Genomic DNA, 14836 nt, shown 5'->3' with positions numbered 1-14836 from the left:
TTGATTTAATTTTAAAGGAATTATACAATTCCTAAATTAACAATCCTTCAGAGATGGTCAATAGACTACGATCTGAGGAAGATGAGTAGAAATACCAACTTCTAAATAAAACAGAAATACCAACTTAGAAATAAAATATCAGGTAGAGTCCACTAATATATTAAAGTACTCAAAAACAAATATAGTTTATTCTTAGAATACAAATGTAATTCAGCATTTGAAATCTATCCATTGATAAAAAGATCAATTGGTAAATCTATTGATAGATAGATTGATAAAGACCTATCAATATTTCCACTGAAAAGACATTTAATTAAAAAAAAGAAAAGACATTTAATTAAATATAGCAACTATGCTTAAGAACAATTCTTGATAACATAAAGATTATTTACCAAAATTATTATATACCCAAAAATGAACAGAAAATATTTTCTTAAATGGTAATTAGTAAAAAACCTTTCCAACTTAAAATCTTATTCAATTTATTTTTAGTTTGTTTTTATTGAGTTATCATAGTTTAAAATAGAATTGGTATTATAGTCTTACATTTTCCATGCCACTACACCACGTATCATCATTCGTCATACTACAACATCATCAGAGTCAGGATCGTTCCACCTTTATCCCTATGTCACCTCAACTTCCTCAAACCACAGATCTATTGACCACTTCTCAGGGTTTGTTAGCTTTGGGGATTCTCTAATTCCTTTAAAATCAGATGAATTCACACCAAGAACAAGAGAGAATGCCTGCTCACACCGTTATTATTAATATTATCATGTAAATAATGCTCTAACACATATAATAAATTAAATAATCGGTTAAAAATACAGGGAAAGAAGAGAAAATAAACTTTTTATGCCATGTAATTATATACATGAAGAATCTAAGAAACTAGTAAAAGTTTGCTAGAGTTAAGAAAATCTAGGTATCTAGATTGGGAATGTTGCACTGATGAAGGGGGGGTGTTCTGTTTATGACTAAAACCCAACTACAATCATGTTTGTAATCATGGTGCTTAAATAGAGAATTTATATTAAACAAAAAAATCTAGGTATCTAGATGAAGGATAAATATGTAAAAGACATGATTTTTGTCTATTATAAAATAAATAGCTATTGGAAATGTTGACAAATATCCAGTAGAAAAGTCTTATTTAATTTCAGTTTTTGGTGTTTAGGCCACACTCAGAGGTGCTTTACTAGTCCATACTTAGTGGAACCTGACTCTGAACTCAAGTATTACTCCTGGCACAGCTAGAAGGACTATATGTGTTACTGGGTATTGCACTTAGTTCTTCTGTATGCAAGATAAGCATCCTATGTTCTGTATTATCTGTCAATTAATTTAATTTTTTTTTTTTAGTCTATAACTTGTGGTGCTCAGAACTTCTGCCTAACTGCTCAGGGAACCATATACAGTGCCAGTTATCAATACAGAGACTAGTTTTATTTAACTATTTGACCTTTTTTTTTTCCTTTTTGGGCCACACCCAGTGACGTTCAGGAATTACTCCTGGCTATGTGCTCAGAAATCGCTCCTGGCTTGGGGGAACCATATGGAACGCCAGGGTATCAAACCGAGATCTGTCCCAGGTTAGCAAGTGCAAGGAAAACACCTTACCGCTTGCGCCACCGCTCAGCCCCAGAGACTAGTTCTGTTTGAAGGGCAAATGCCCTAACTCCTGCACACTCTCCTGGCATATAACATAGTTTAAAATAAGAACAAATTTAAGAAAAAGGCATAACATTTGTCGTTAGAAGTTATGCACCTTTAAAAATAATTTGAAAAAATATATGCATACCCATATTTATTGCAGTGGTTATTTATATTTATAATAGACAAGCCATGTAAGCAATTCAGGTGCTTATTAACAGATACATAGATTAAAAAAGGGACAAATACAATACTTTACTCAGCTACACGAAAAGATGAAATTTTGCCTTTTGCAGAAACATGGATGGAATTGAAGCAGTCATTTTAAGTGAAATGAGTTAGAAGAAAGACAGATACCAGTGATCTTTGCATTAGAGAAACAAAGGAAGAGAACAAATCATTTATGTTGAAAATCATTAGAATTGGATCATAGAATTGAGATTTCCGAGATGGTGGTGGGAATGGTGTCAACACTGGGTTGACCCCAAACAAAAGTAATAATGAATTGCATTGTTTGGAGCCTTTGCCATATCTAGTTTCACTTGTTTATCAAGTAAATTTATTATGACTATGTTGGTGATTTAATATTTCTTGGTTTGGACAGCAAACCAAATTCACATTCATATCATATATGAATGTACCATGGAATGGACATATCTTTGAGAGAAAAATAGGATCAAAATGGTCTTTGTGTCTGGTACAGACTAAGTGCTTGGTAATGCTGATTATTAATTATTAATTATTAAATTATTAATTATTATTATAAGATAGGTTAATAATACCTTATTTAGATATCCTACTCTATGCAAGGTTTTGTGATTGGAATTTAGGGAAGCAACAGTTTACGAAAGAGCCTGGGACCAGCATGACGATATTCTGATTAGGAAAATGTCATCCTCTGTAAAGAGTGGCCTACAAAGTCCATTCTGTGGTGAAAATTGGGCTGTAATCCCACAATCAGATAAACTGGGTGCTATTTGTCCATATCCAAAGGTGTAAATGAAGAAGCATATATACAAACTCTAGGACCCTCCATTTAGTTCAGTGCCTCTCCTTGAAATATCTTTGTGGGAGTTTGGCTTTCCAGCAGGTGGCAGCAATAGCATAAAAATGGACTGGATCATAAACACAAAAACTGTCTTTGTATAGGAATAAAGGAAGGAACAGATCGGTTTTAGATGGAAGCAAATCATTTGTCATGCACCTTCTTTAAAAATAAAAATAAAAAAGCAAGTCCGTCTTGGCGCTGTGCATTGTCTCATACATTGTCTTTTTTAATCCTTCACAGCCTGTCATATGGGCAAGGGTTTCTTCCATTTTAGTGAGCAAATAGAGTTTTAGGAAGCTAAAGGAGTCTGCCTGAGGCTTTCCTATCTCAGAGGCAGAGCTGGGTTCTAAACTACATCATTGACTCTTTGTGGAATCCAACCTAATGCTGGTTGCTGCTAGTTTTCTTGACATTGTGCCTAATGAATGTGTCTGAGAACCTGGAACTGTACTCTAGGGTGGAGAAAACCAGCGTGACAGGACATTTGCCCCAATTGCTGGTCAGGTGGTTGTGCCCTGGAGCTGTGAGAGAGGATGACTGCTATTATTCAGGAACACTGCACAGTATGAAGAAGGGAAATTCCTGTGACAAGAATAGATTACCATTTCCCGTATTTCTTATTGTTCGATGCCTTGGTGTAGAGAATAAGTTATCAGTGAAGCCTAATGCTTCTTGTGATAAATGTCAGGTGCTGACTATCACTCCAGCCATGGGGTAATTAAGGCTGTTTGCATGACAGAGCTGCCCGTGGCTGTTTCTTACTGTGTCAGACTGTATTTGATGAAAAATGATCAATCTTATGACTTGATAGAAGTGACTTAAATCTGTTAAACTATTTAAGTAAACTAGATCAACCAGCGAAGTTCAGAATTTCTTCTGACAAGGGCTGTGTTGGCAGAGAGCTGATTTGGGACTCTTCCCCTCTTTTATCTCTCTATAAGGCAGAAAATGAAAGGGCTGATATCAGAAATTTTTTTCTGCTCCTCCAGTCTATAATATTTTTTTTTTATTCTGATGAATCTTTGTGTGAATGGGACTGACACCCATCTCATGCAGAGGAGCATCAGAGGTGGACTTGGAGAGTAGAAAGTTGTTGCACATTTTAGGAGTTATATCAAGTCATGGCTAGTTAGGAGCCAGCTCTTTTTGTTTGTTTGTTTTGGGGGGCTACACCCTGTGACACTCATGGGTTACTCCTGGCTATGTGCTCAAAATTGCTCCTAGCTTGAGGGATCATACGGGATGCCACGGGATCAAACCTTGGTCCGTCCTAGGTTAGCACATGCAAGGCAAATGTCCTATCATTTATGCCACCACTCCAGCCCCAAGGAGCCAGCTTTTAAAGGACATTATTATTATTATTATTATTATTATTATTATTATTATTATTATTATTATTATTATTGTTTTTTGGGTCACACCCAGCAGCGCTCAGTGTTTACTCCTGGCTCTACACTTAAAAATCGCTCTTGGCAGGCTCGAGGGACCATATGGGATGCCGGGATTCAAACCACCATCCTTCTGCATGGAAGGCAAATGTCTTACCTCCATGCTATCTCTCCGGCCCCTAAAGGACTTTATTACTTGGTATTTTAAGAGAATGAATTTGGAGTCAGACAATCCTAATCCAAATCTTGGCTTCTCCTATGCATAACTGTATATTATTCAGCAAATTATGATAATTCCTGAATTTAATTTGCTCAGTATATACCTGTGTGTACAAATAGAGTGAGAGTTTGCAATAAATTTGGCACATGCTAGTTGCCCCATAATTAGTGACTATTTTCATGCCTTCTTGGTATGGGTTTGAAATGCATCACCTGAAGATTCATATGTTGAAATCCCTTATTATTCTGTACTATAATCCCTTATATTCTTTATTATCTCATATTATAATCCCTTATATACCTTAACCTTATTTGGAATGGTCAGAGATCATTAATTTAAAATAAGATAATTAGGTTGGACCTTAATCCAGTACAACTAGTGTCCTCATAAGAAAGGGTTTTAAGAGAGAGAGATGCTCAGTCTATGGCTGAGCAAATGAATACAGTTCTTTTCATTCAAACTGAGCTTTGATTGCTAACCCCCCAATGTACCTTGAAGAATACCCATACTGAAGCATAGACACTTTTTTTTTAATTTAAAGAACTGTGGTTTACAAAGTTACTGATTATTGAGTTCTAGATGCAGACTATGTCATCATTAATCCCACCACCCATCAGTGTCAACTCCCATCACCAGTGTTTCCATACTTTAGCATCTCCCCTCACACCCTCTGTCTGCCATCTTGTCAGGTAAAATAGAAAGATTGGTGGCTGCAGCTTAGATTTTATGTTTTCAGTGTTGTTGAAAATGTGCTTTGAAGGTAGAGTATACACTATATAGTATAAAACTGAAACCTTTATATATATACATATATATATGTACATATATATGTATATACATATATATGTATATATATAATGGAAACCCTGTTTCTCCATTACTTCCTTTTATCATCCTATTTATTCCCACCTTGATTTCTTTTCTTCTCTGTCTTTCTCTTCCCTAGACTCTAGGTTGATTTAGGCATCTCCCCTCCCCCCTTTACAGAGCATATATTTTTGTTGTAGTTCTGTATCACTGCTACAGATGCTCTCAGATGGTCAGACAATCTGAAGCATGACATAAAAATCATTTGCATTTATTGGTCCTTTAATCTACTTTGTAAGATGTTTAGCATTTCAGTTCTCACAATATCTTTTTTAAGTAAGATCTTATTATACCCACCGTTATACTCATGGAAATTGAGTCAAGTCACAGATATGCTTATTGACTCAATTCAATGTCACACATCAATAAATTGGTAGAGCCAGAATTTGAATTGATCTGGGCTCTCTTATCCCAGAGTCACCCTTAATATTTTGGTGCAATCTTAACCAGTTTGCAGAGACACTTGGAGATGACAGATGTCATACCCTATGGTTGGAAAAGAAAGGTCATCTCCCATAGGCATTTCATGTCAGTAGGACAAAACCATGACCTGAACTCCAGTATCCAGGTGTCCAGTGTCTCCTCATCCAACACTGAAACTTGCTTAGTAAAAATGGTGCCCATTACTTGAGAACATTAGGCCTTAGAAATCCCTTACAGGATTCCACTGCCCAAAGTCCAGGACTGTTAGTCTGTAATCCTTTCATAGTTATTTTTGGTCTACACCTAGTAGTGTTTAGGGCTAACTCCTGGCTCTGCATTCACAATGACTCTTGGTAGGGCCTGAGGGACCACCTCTGGTGCCAGGAATGGAAGCAGGCTTGTCATGTGCAAAGTAAAAGTTTAAACTGTTATACTATCTCTCCACTTCAGAGCTGAGGTTCTTAATTCAGATACTGATAGATATATCTTTCAGGTTTCCTCAAAGCTACCACGGATTTTATTTTTTCTCATTTTTTTTTTTTGGGCCACACCTGGTGGTGCTCAGGGATTACTCCTAGCTGTCTGCTCAAAAATAGTTCCTGGCAGGCACGGGGGACCATATAGGACACCGAGATTCGAACCAACCACCTTAGGTCCTGGATCGGCTGCTTGCAAGGCAAACACCGCTGTACTATCTCTCTGGGCCCTTTTTCTCATTTCTTAAGGATATAATGTAAAAAGAACACATTGGAGTGGGTAGAATGCTATAATGGTTATAACAGGCTCTGCTATTAGATGCCTGGGTTTAGACATTAGGTATATTAACTACATCCAGGGTGAAGTTAGCTTCAGCTCCTTGAATAGCCCAGACTATAAGATAGGAATGATTATAGTATTTTTTTTTACCTCAGAGGGTTATTGTAATTAGGATTATAAATATAGGCACATTCCTTAGATCCACATTTGGTGTCTATTAGTCTACAATTTATCAGCAGTTAAGACAGAATACTAATTGATAATACATGAAGAACATCTCTTTCAGAAAGAGAACTAAATTGTATATATGTTAAATTTTAATAACTTGGCATTGATATTATAATAACAATACATAATTTGGTGAGGCTATAGGTTATTTTAGAATTTTTTGTAATTTGGTGGAAAATATATATTGAAGTTAGTGGCTTATATTAAATATCTGTTGAATGAATGTCTGGATGACAAGTGGATTGAGGCACAGACCCTTTAGGAGGGAGAGAGTAAGGCTGGTAGGGGACTGTTTGAATGAATGTTGGCACAGGTAATTGCCTATTCCCAACTCTAGAGAATGAGGTGAATTCTGAGCAGGCCCAGAACAGCAGGTGGAGCAGTGAGAAGACAGTAGGCATACAGAATATCACCTTGTGTATGAGTGATAAAGATGCTGAGGCTAAGGCTGTGTTGAATTACAGGAATTAGTACTGGAGGAGAAAGAAAAGGGCAGAACCCTAGCCAGTGGGTTCCTTTCCTATTGGGTAAGAGGAAGAAAACCGGAGCCCAAGATAAAAATCTATGAGATGGACAGAAAGATATCTCTGTGAAATTAGAGATGGATTCTGACTCTTTACTCACTTAGAAAGGTCCAGCACACAAAATCTCTGAGGCAGGAACTGGTAGTGATACTGAAGATCTTAGTATTGTATGAGCTGTACCTGCTTCCTGTGCCCTGAGGAAGCACCCATCTTCATTGCTAACACCTGGAGGATCAGACGCCAGGGCTGAAAAAAAGTGCCTTAGCATCATCATGTGAGACTACAGCTCACATAGCAAGACCTGGACCATCCCCAAGCCCAGCAATAGAGGGATAATGGACATTTCTTCTTCTGAACTTTTTTCTTTTTTTCTTTATTTAAGCACTATGATTACATACATGATTGTAGTTGCGTTTCAGTCATAAAAAGAACATCCCCCTTTACCAGTGCAACCTTCCCACCACAGAGCTCCCCATTTTTCTCCGCTCCCCCTTCACCAGTGTAACCTTCCTATCACCAGTGCTCCCTCTATCCCTCCTTCCCCACTCCCTGCTTGTATTCAAGACAGGCATTCTACTTCTCTCACTCATTAACATTGTCATGATAGTGTAGTCATCTCTCTAATTAAACTCACCACTCTGTGGTGAGCTTCACATCGAGATCCAGTCCTCCCAGCCCTCATCTCTGTTGTCTCTGGACATTATTACAATAATATCTTTTGTTTTTCTTAAAACCCATAGACGAGCGAGACTATTTTGTGTTTATCTCTCTTTCTCTGACTTATTTCACTCAGCATAATAGATTCCATATACATCTATGTACAGGAAAATTTTATGACTTCATCTCTCCTGACTGCTGCATAATATTCCATTGTGTATATGTACCATAGTTTCTTTAGCCATTCCTCCATTGAAGGGCATCTTGGTTGTTTTAAGAGTCTGGCTATTGGGGCCGGTGAAGTGGCGCTAGAGGTAAGGTGTCTGCCTTGCAAGTGCTAGCCAAGGAAAGATCACGACTGTGGTTCGATCCCCCGGTGTCCCATATGGTCCCCCCAAGCCAGGGGCAATTTCTGAGCGCTTAGCCAGGAGTAACCCCTGAGCATCAAACGGGTGTGACCCGAAAAACCAAAAAAAAAAAAAAAAGAGTCTGGCTATTGTAAACATCACTGCAATGAATATAGGTGTGAGGAAGGCATTTTTATATTGTATTTTTGTATTCCTACGGTATATCCCTAGGAGTAGTATAGCTGATTCATATAGGAGTTCAATTTCCATTTTTTTGAGGACTCTCCATATTGTTTTCCATAAAGGCTGGACTAGACGACATTCCCATCAGCAGTGAATAAGAGTTCCTTTCTCTCCATATCCCTGCCAGCACTGATTGTTCTCATTCTTTGTGATGTGTGCCAATCTCTGTGGTGTGAGGTGGTATCTCATCGTTGTTTTGATTTGCATCTCCCTGATGATTAGTGATGTGGAGTATTTTTTCATGTGCCTTTTGGCCATTTGTATTTCTTCTTTGAGGAACTGTCTGTTCCTTTCTTCTTCCATTTTTTGATGGGGTTAGATCTTGTGAACTTTTTGACTCCTGGAACTTTTTAAGTGGAGTCAATTGGCAACTTTCTGGAAATAATGGAGAGATTTGTGTCAGATATGGTATGAAAAAGTGTACACTGTTTCATTCTTTTATCTTGTTTTTGTTTTTGAGCCACACTCAGTGGCACCCAGGAGTTACTCCTGGCTCTAAGCTTAGAAATAACTCCTGGCAGGCTCTGAGAACCACATGGGATGCCGGAAATCAAACGTGGGTCCATTCCGGGTAGGCCACATGCAAGTCAAATATCCTACCTCTGTGCTATCGCTTTGTCCCCCTTTCAGTCTTTCTTATCTCATATTATTATTCAAATATAGGAGGTGTTCATGAAAATGGAAGTGATCTAGATATCAACGGAGGGTTGACTGAAAGAATAATAGTACTTTTACTATTGCATGAGTGATGTGTGTGAATCAAAATGATGAAGCAGATATATACTTATGGGCATGGAAAGATGGGTACATTATATTAAGTGAAAAATATCTTATTTAAAAAGATGAATCAGCATTTTGTTAAAATGGGCACATAATGTTCATCCACATAAAATATAATGTGTATGGAACTTGGAGTACAGTAGGTAGGGCACTTGCCTTGCATGCACTGGCTAGGATTTGATCCTGAGCATCTCATATGGTCTCCTGAGCACCGCATAGAGTAATTCCCCAGTACAGAGCAAGGAGTAACCTCTGAGCACTGCGGGGTGTGGCCCCCAAACAAAAAAATGTTATGTGCTAAAATATGTATGTTTGTGAAATGCATGGATTATATCGGAAAGAACATAAACCAATTTGAGTAGTGATTGTTTTCCAAAGAGTTCTTAATGAGATATTGTGGGTGGGTTGGACTATTTAAAGACTGGGAATAGAGAACTTCACTTTGTACTTAATACAGCCCTGTGTTGTTTACTCATATTGTTTTGCTTCACAAGTACCTGCTGATTTGGGGGACAGTGAAAGCTTCTAAATTATACTCAGGAGTCCAGGAGGCCCTAGCCAGTAGTTCTTGGCAAACTGAGAATTTGAGGATTGTGTAAGGGCCCAAGATGCTGTGTTGTTGGGGTTCTACATTGCTGGGATGAAACTGGGGTCATTTAGCCTTAACTCCCTGTACTACCTCTCCTTCTCCCTTGAATTTATTTTTAAAGGTAAAAAAGAATATGTTTTTGTTTTTGGGCCACATCTGGCAGTGCTCAAGAGTTACTCCTGGCTCTGTGCTCAGAAATTGTTCCTGGCAGGCTGGGGGAAGGGGGGCCATATGCCAAAGATCAAACCTGGGTCAGTCTCATGCAAGGCAAATGCCCTTCCCACTGTGCTATCTCTCTGGCCTGTAAAAAAGAATCTTAAAGTTAAGTAAAAATTTATTACATTGGTATTTTTTGATTGTGTTTTATTTTCTTATTCATCTTAAGGTTTGGAACCAAAAAGCCATAAATTTATATGGATAAAATGATCTACCTTTTTTATGAAGACTTTAGGAAACTATAGAGAGGTTGGAGGTGAAACTGAAGTGATCAGAAGGCCAAGGGAGCATGAGGGCTGGAGAGAGCATTTTTAGATGTCATGTTCTGGAGGTTGAAGGCTATTCATGGGCAGCATGTAATCAATGACTCTTTTGGTAGTAGAGGTAGTAGAACTACCTCAGGTCTCTCACTAGGTCCAACCCCGAGTATGTTAAGGGAAGTCTTGCTGAGTGTTATGTAGGACTCTTGGACATTCACATGTCTGGGAAGATAGAAGCTGTTCTCTGGCATTGTTCAATTGCAGAGCTCTTTCCTTACTGGGCTCAGGCCGTCACTGCACAGAGAACCTGATGAGGCCATGGTTCAGGAATCAGTTAGAATCCAACATGTGCCATTTTGTTAACCCCCCCATTGCAATTCTCTTGAAATTGACTCTGGTTTTGAGTCTCAATATAGTAATTGGCATGTGGAGGGCTCAGAGCTTCTTCTCAGGAGTTACATCTTTGTGAACATGTTTTTGTTTTTTGTTTTTGTTATTTTGTTTTTTGGGTCACACCCGGCTCTCTGGCTCCTTTGTGAACACTTCTATGACCTAAATAATAAGGAAGCTGAAGAGTTTGATCTTTGCATTTCGGGAACAGAGCTCTGTGTATGTAAGCTGATGTAGGGCAGAACTCTAGGCCTGCCAATCAGGTCCTCTCTAATAGACTCTCTAAGCTATCTGGGGCAATGAGGAAAGTCAAGACTGGGGAGGGCAAAAGAATGACACTTATATTCACCACCTCTGTCTTCTTCCTGGAAAGGTCACAAGACTTGGGAAGTGTCAGTTCACTGTGTGATACTCTGTATTGATAGAAACTACTTTAACTAGAGCAAATACTTTTGAGAGAACCATGAGGGAAAGGCAAACATTTCCCAAGGAGTCGAAAGGGAAATAAAATGCCTAGTCAGGCCCTGCACACATCCTCAGTGCTGCTTGCATGGCACATCCTTGACTGAGGGATCCCCTGAGGTTTGGCAGTACCTTCCTTTTATGGGTTGCTTAGGTGCCAATAATTTTCCACACAAAAGGCAAAGAAAGTCAAAGCAGATATTTCAAGTGACCTCTCAGACCCTCTGTGGGTATTGCTGCACCCTAAGTGCTAGGAACAAAAACTGGCTACGGTTAGGTTGACCAATTGCTCTTATAAGCTGGGGCATTATTTTAGATCTACAGAGTATTAGGATTGAATATGAAACCAAACCAATATGAAACCAAGAAAAGACCACATGCCATGATTTGAAGATGAAGAAAATAGAACATTGCAGGTTCTTATTGTTAGGGGATAGTAAGGGCTTTCTTTACCCCTCAATGAGACCAGAATGCCCTCAAGCATTTTAGACTTGGTTACAATTATGAAAGGCAGGTAACTGTAACATACAAGAAGAAAAGGTTGGCAGGAATGTCGCTCCACTTGGCTCAGTGCCTCATGCTTTCTCTTTCCACAGGTAGTCTGAGGATGTTTCCATCTTCTTCATTTTATCTCCCCACATGATCTTTCCTGATCTTTGCCTTAAAAACTGAGGCAGAATTGACATAACTTAACAGTAATAATTAACCATCTCAGGGTTAATTAGTGGCATTTGGTCCAGCTATCATATCTTGACCATGTTTTATCCATGTAAGTTACTTGGTTCCAAACCTTAAGATGAATAAGAAAATACAACACAGGGCTCGGAGAGATAGCACAGCGGTGTTTGCCTTGCAAGCAGCCGATCCAGGACCAAAAGTGGTTGGTTCGAATCCTGGTGTCCCATATGGTCCCCCGTGCCTGCCAGGAGCTATTTCTGAGCAGATAGCCAGGAGTAACCCCTGAGCAACTCCGGGTGTGGCCCAAAAACCAAAAAAAAAAAAAAAAAAAAAAAAAAAAAAAAAAAAGAAAATACAACACAATCACAAAATACCAACGTAACATCACTAAATTGGTAATCCCCTAAATGGTTCTTCCTCTTCTTCTTTGGACCCTTCACCTTCAATTCTGGATCCACTAGCTTTCTGTTTCAATAGACTTACTTCTAGACACCTCAAGTAAGAGGAATCTTAAATGAGGTGACTTTTTCTACTTGGCTTCTTAAACTGAGCATCAAATTTTCTAGGTAACTTCACATTGTTTAAAGTTTTTTTTTGGGGGGGTGGTGGAGACATAAAGTGGCATAAAAAGGAAGTAATAATTTTAATCAGAAAGATAAGAGGTTTCATTCTGCTTCTCTTCTCTTTACCTTGAAGCTGCTATTGTGATGACTATGGGATACCCAGGCTTATGTACATGGAGGTGTTGCTCAGTGGGGTTTTGTGTTTGATTGCTGTGCTCCTGCACTCACCTTTGGTGCTTGCTAAAGACCTATACAATTTCATTTTGGACTTTGCACATGTGTTCTTTGGGTAGTGAGTGCACTGTTTCTTTGCTCGTGTACATTCTGGTGGTGTAGCACTCCTCATGGGTTCATGTGTTGCTCACACATGAGCCCTCTATGTGGTACACTCCTGGCCTCAGTGCTGTAACAACTTTAGTTGTAGTGCATGTTGCAGAGAACAGAGCTGCAAAGATTACAGTTAGTGTATTTGAGCAGTTTGGAAATTAAAGTCAAGGACTCACATCTTTAAGGTAGGCACTTCTAACCATGAAGTTATCTCTGCCAACCTGGATTTTAAATATTATTTTATTTATTTATATATTTATTTTGGGGGGGCTTTATATATTTATTTTTTTGGCTTTAATTCTGACTCATCTATTTAATTGTTATGTGTTTTGGGAAAATCATTTACTCTTTCTTAGTTTTAGTCCTCATTCATAAAACAAAAGTTTCAATCCCAATCTCATATAAAGCTGTCAGGACTAGGTCACCTGGCCTATATCTATACATATATCATAGTAAACTAATTGTTAGAGTAAAAGAAGTTAAGATTAGAGTGATGGTGTATGGTGTGTAGTGTGCTGACACCTTGCCTTTGTCCTCTTTCTGATGCCCCTTTTTCATGCATTATACAGTGACATTTCTTTTTTCTAACTTTCTATAACCCTCTACCCTTTACCTAAATAATTTACCTTGGACTAAAAAACAGACTTTCTTTGCCTAATTTACCCTAATTTCCTTTGTCTCCTTTCCCCTGTAGTTATCTCCCTCTCCTCCATTTCAGGCAGTGCTCAATGCTACTTTCAGTTTATAGATTGGGGTCCCTGATATGCTCAGGGTTGTGTAGGGTCAGGGATCATTCTGGATCTCCTGCATATAAAGCTTGTACTCAGTTCATTGAGCTAGCCTCTGAAGCTTAGGTATATATCCTGTCCTTTCCATTAAACTGCATGTTTTCTAGAGATTAGAGGCAATCTTCTTTTAGGGAAACATGATTCAGATTTTCCAGACTAGTCCTGTTTTTAAGTATTCTACTATGTAGACCCCATGAACCACTCAGTAGCTTGGTAGCCAAGCCATGTCTCCCAACTGCTCTGCCACGCAGAGAATATTTCAGACTGGATTTGGGTAATATGGTCCCTTTCTCTGTTTGGCTGGTGTTCCTTGCCTAGAAATGCCATCTGCCCTGCTACCCACTCACAGAGAACTGGGATTGATGGTGGATGAGCCTCCATTCTAAATCCACAGAATCAACTGAAAGGTGCAAGTTGGCATTCTCTGGAAGGTGCTTCTTCAAAGGCACTTGCTGCAAAAGCTGAAGTTCAAATTAAAATTGATTCACATCCTCTTAGAAGCACCAGCTATTAGAGAGTAGGCTCTGAATTGGTGTGTATTTTCAGAGAATGAGGTCAGGTGTGGGCAGGGGAGTAAAATGTCTTTCGGGGTGCCAGCATAACTTTGAGTCAGGGCTGAATTTATATATTAAGTTTTTTACTATACATAAAATGTAATAACACTCACAGCACCCATTTAATGATGTTGAGCCTGCCTTTTATTTTTAAATACAAAATTGGTACTTAGAGAAAGAATAAAAACAGGAACCAAGAGTTAGGAATATTTATGAAAACACATTTATGAAGCAGTTATTCTCAACCATTTCTTTCCCTGTGAAGCAGGGACCTTAGATGATGTGATAAAAGCTTGAGTCCCTCTCAATAGAAAAACATGTAAAGATACATATATTAGGAGAGATACCTTTGACTTAAGATGACCAGGTTAAGATGTCTACTGAGAGCCAGCTCAGATAAAAAAATAATAAGAAAACAGATATGTGTAAGGTATAGTCCCATCTGTGTTCAGGAGACATTTATTCTAGAGAATGGAGGTAGGGGTTAGAATGAATAAAATGTGAATAGTGTTGCAGGCTATTGTGAATAGTATTGCAATGAACATAGGAGTGCAGATCAATTTTCTCCATTGTGTTTCAGGGCTCCGAGGGTTTATTTCCAGGAGCAGTATTGCTGGGTCATAGTTTCAATTTCTACTTTTTTGAGGAATGTCCATATTTTTTTCTAAGAACAAATGAGTGGATAAAGAACATTTACACACTTACACAATGAAATACTATGCAGCTCTTAGGAAAAATAAAGTCATGAAAATTTCCTATATTTGGATGGATATGGATATTATGCTGTTAAATAAGTAAAAGGGAGATGTATAGACATAGACTGATCACACTCATTTGTGGGATATATAATAAAAGGTAGTATGGTAATACTA

The sequence above is a fragment of the Suncus etruscus genome, chromosome 9, assembly GCF_024139225.1.
Source record: "Suncus etruscus isolate mSunEtr1 chromosome 9, mSunEtr1.pri.cur, whole genome shotgun sequence".
NCBI lineage: Eukaryota > Metazoa > Chordata > Mammalia > Eulipotyphla > Soricidae > Suncus > Suncus etruscus.
This window is presented reverse-complemented; position numbering follows the sequence as displayed.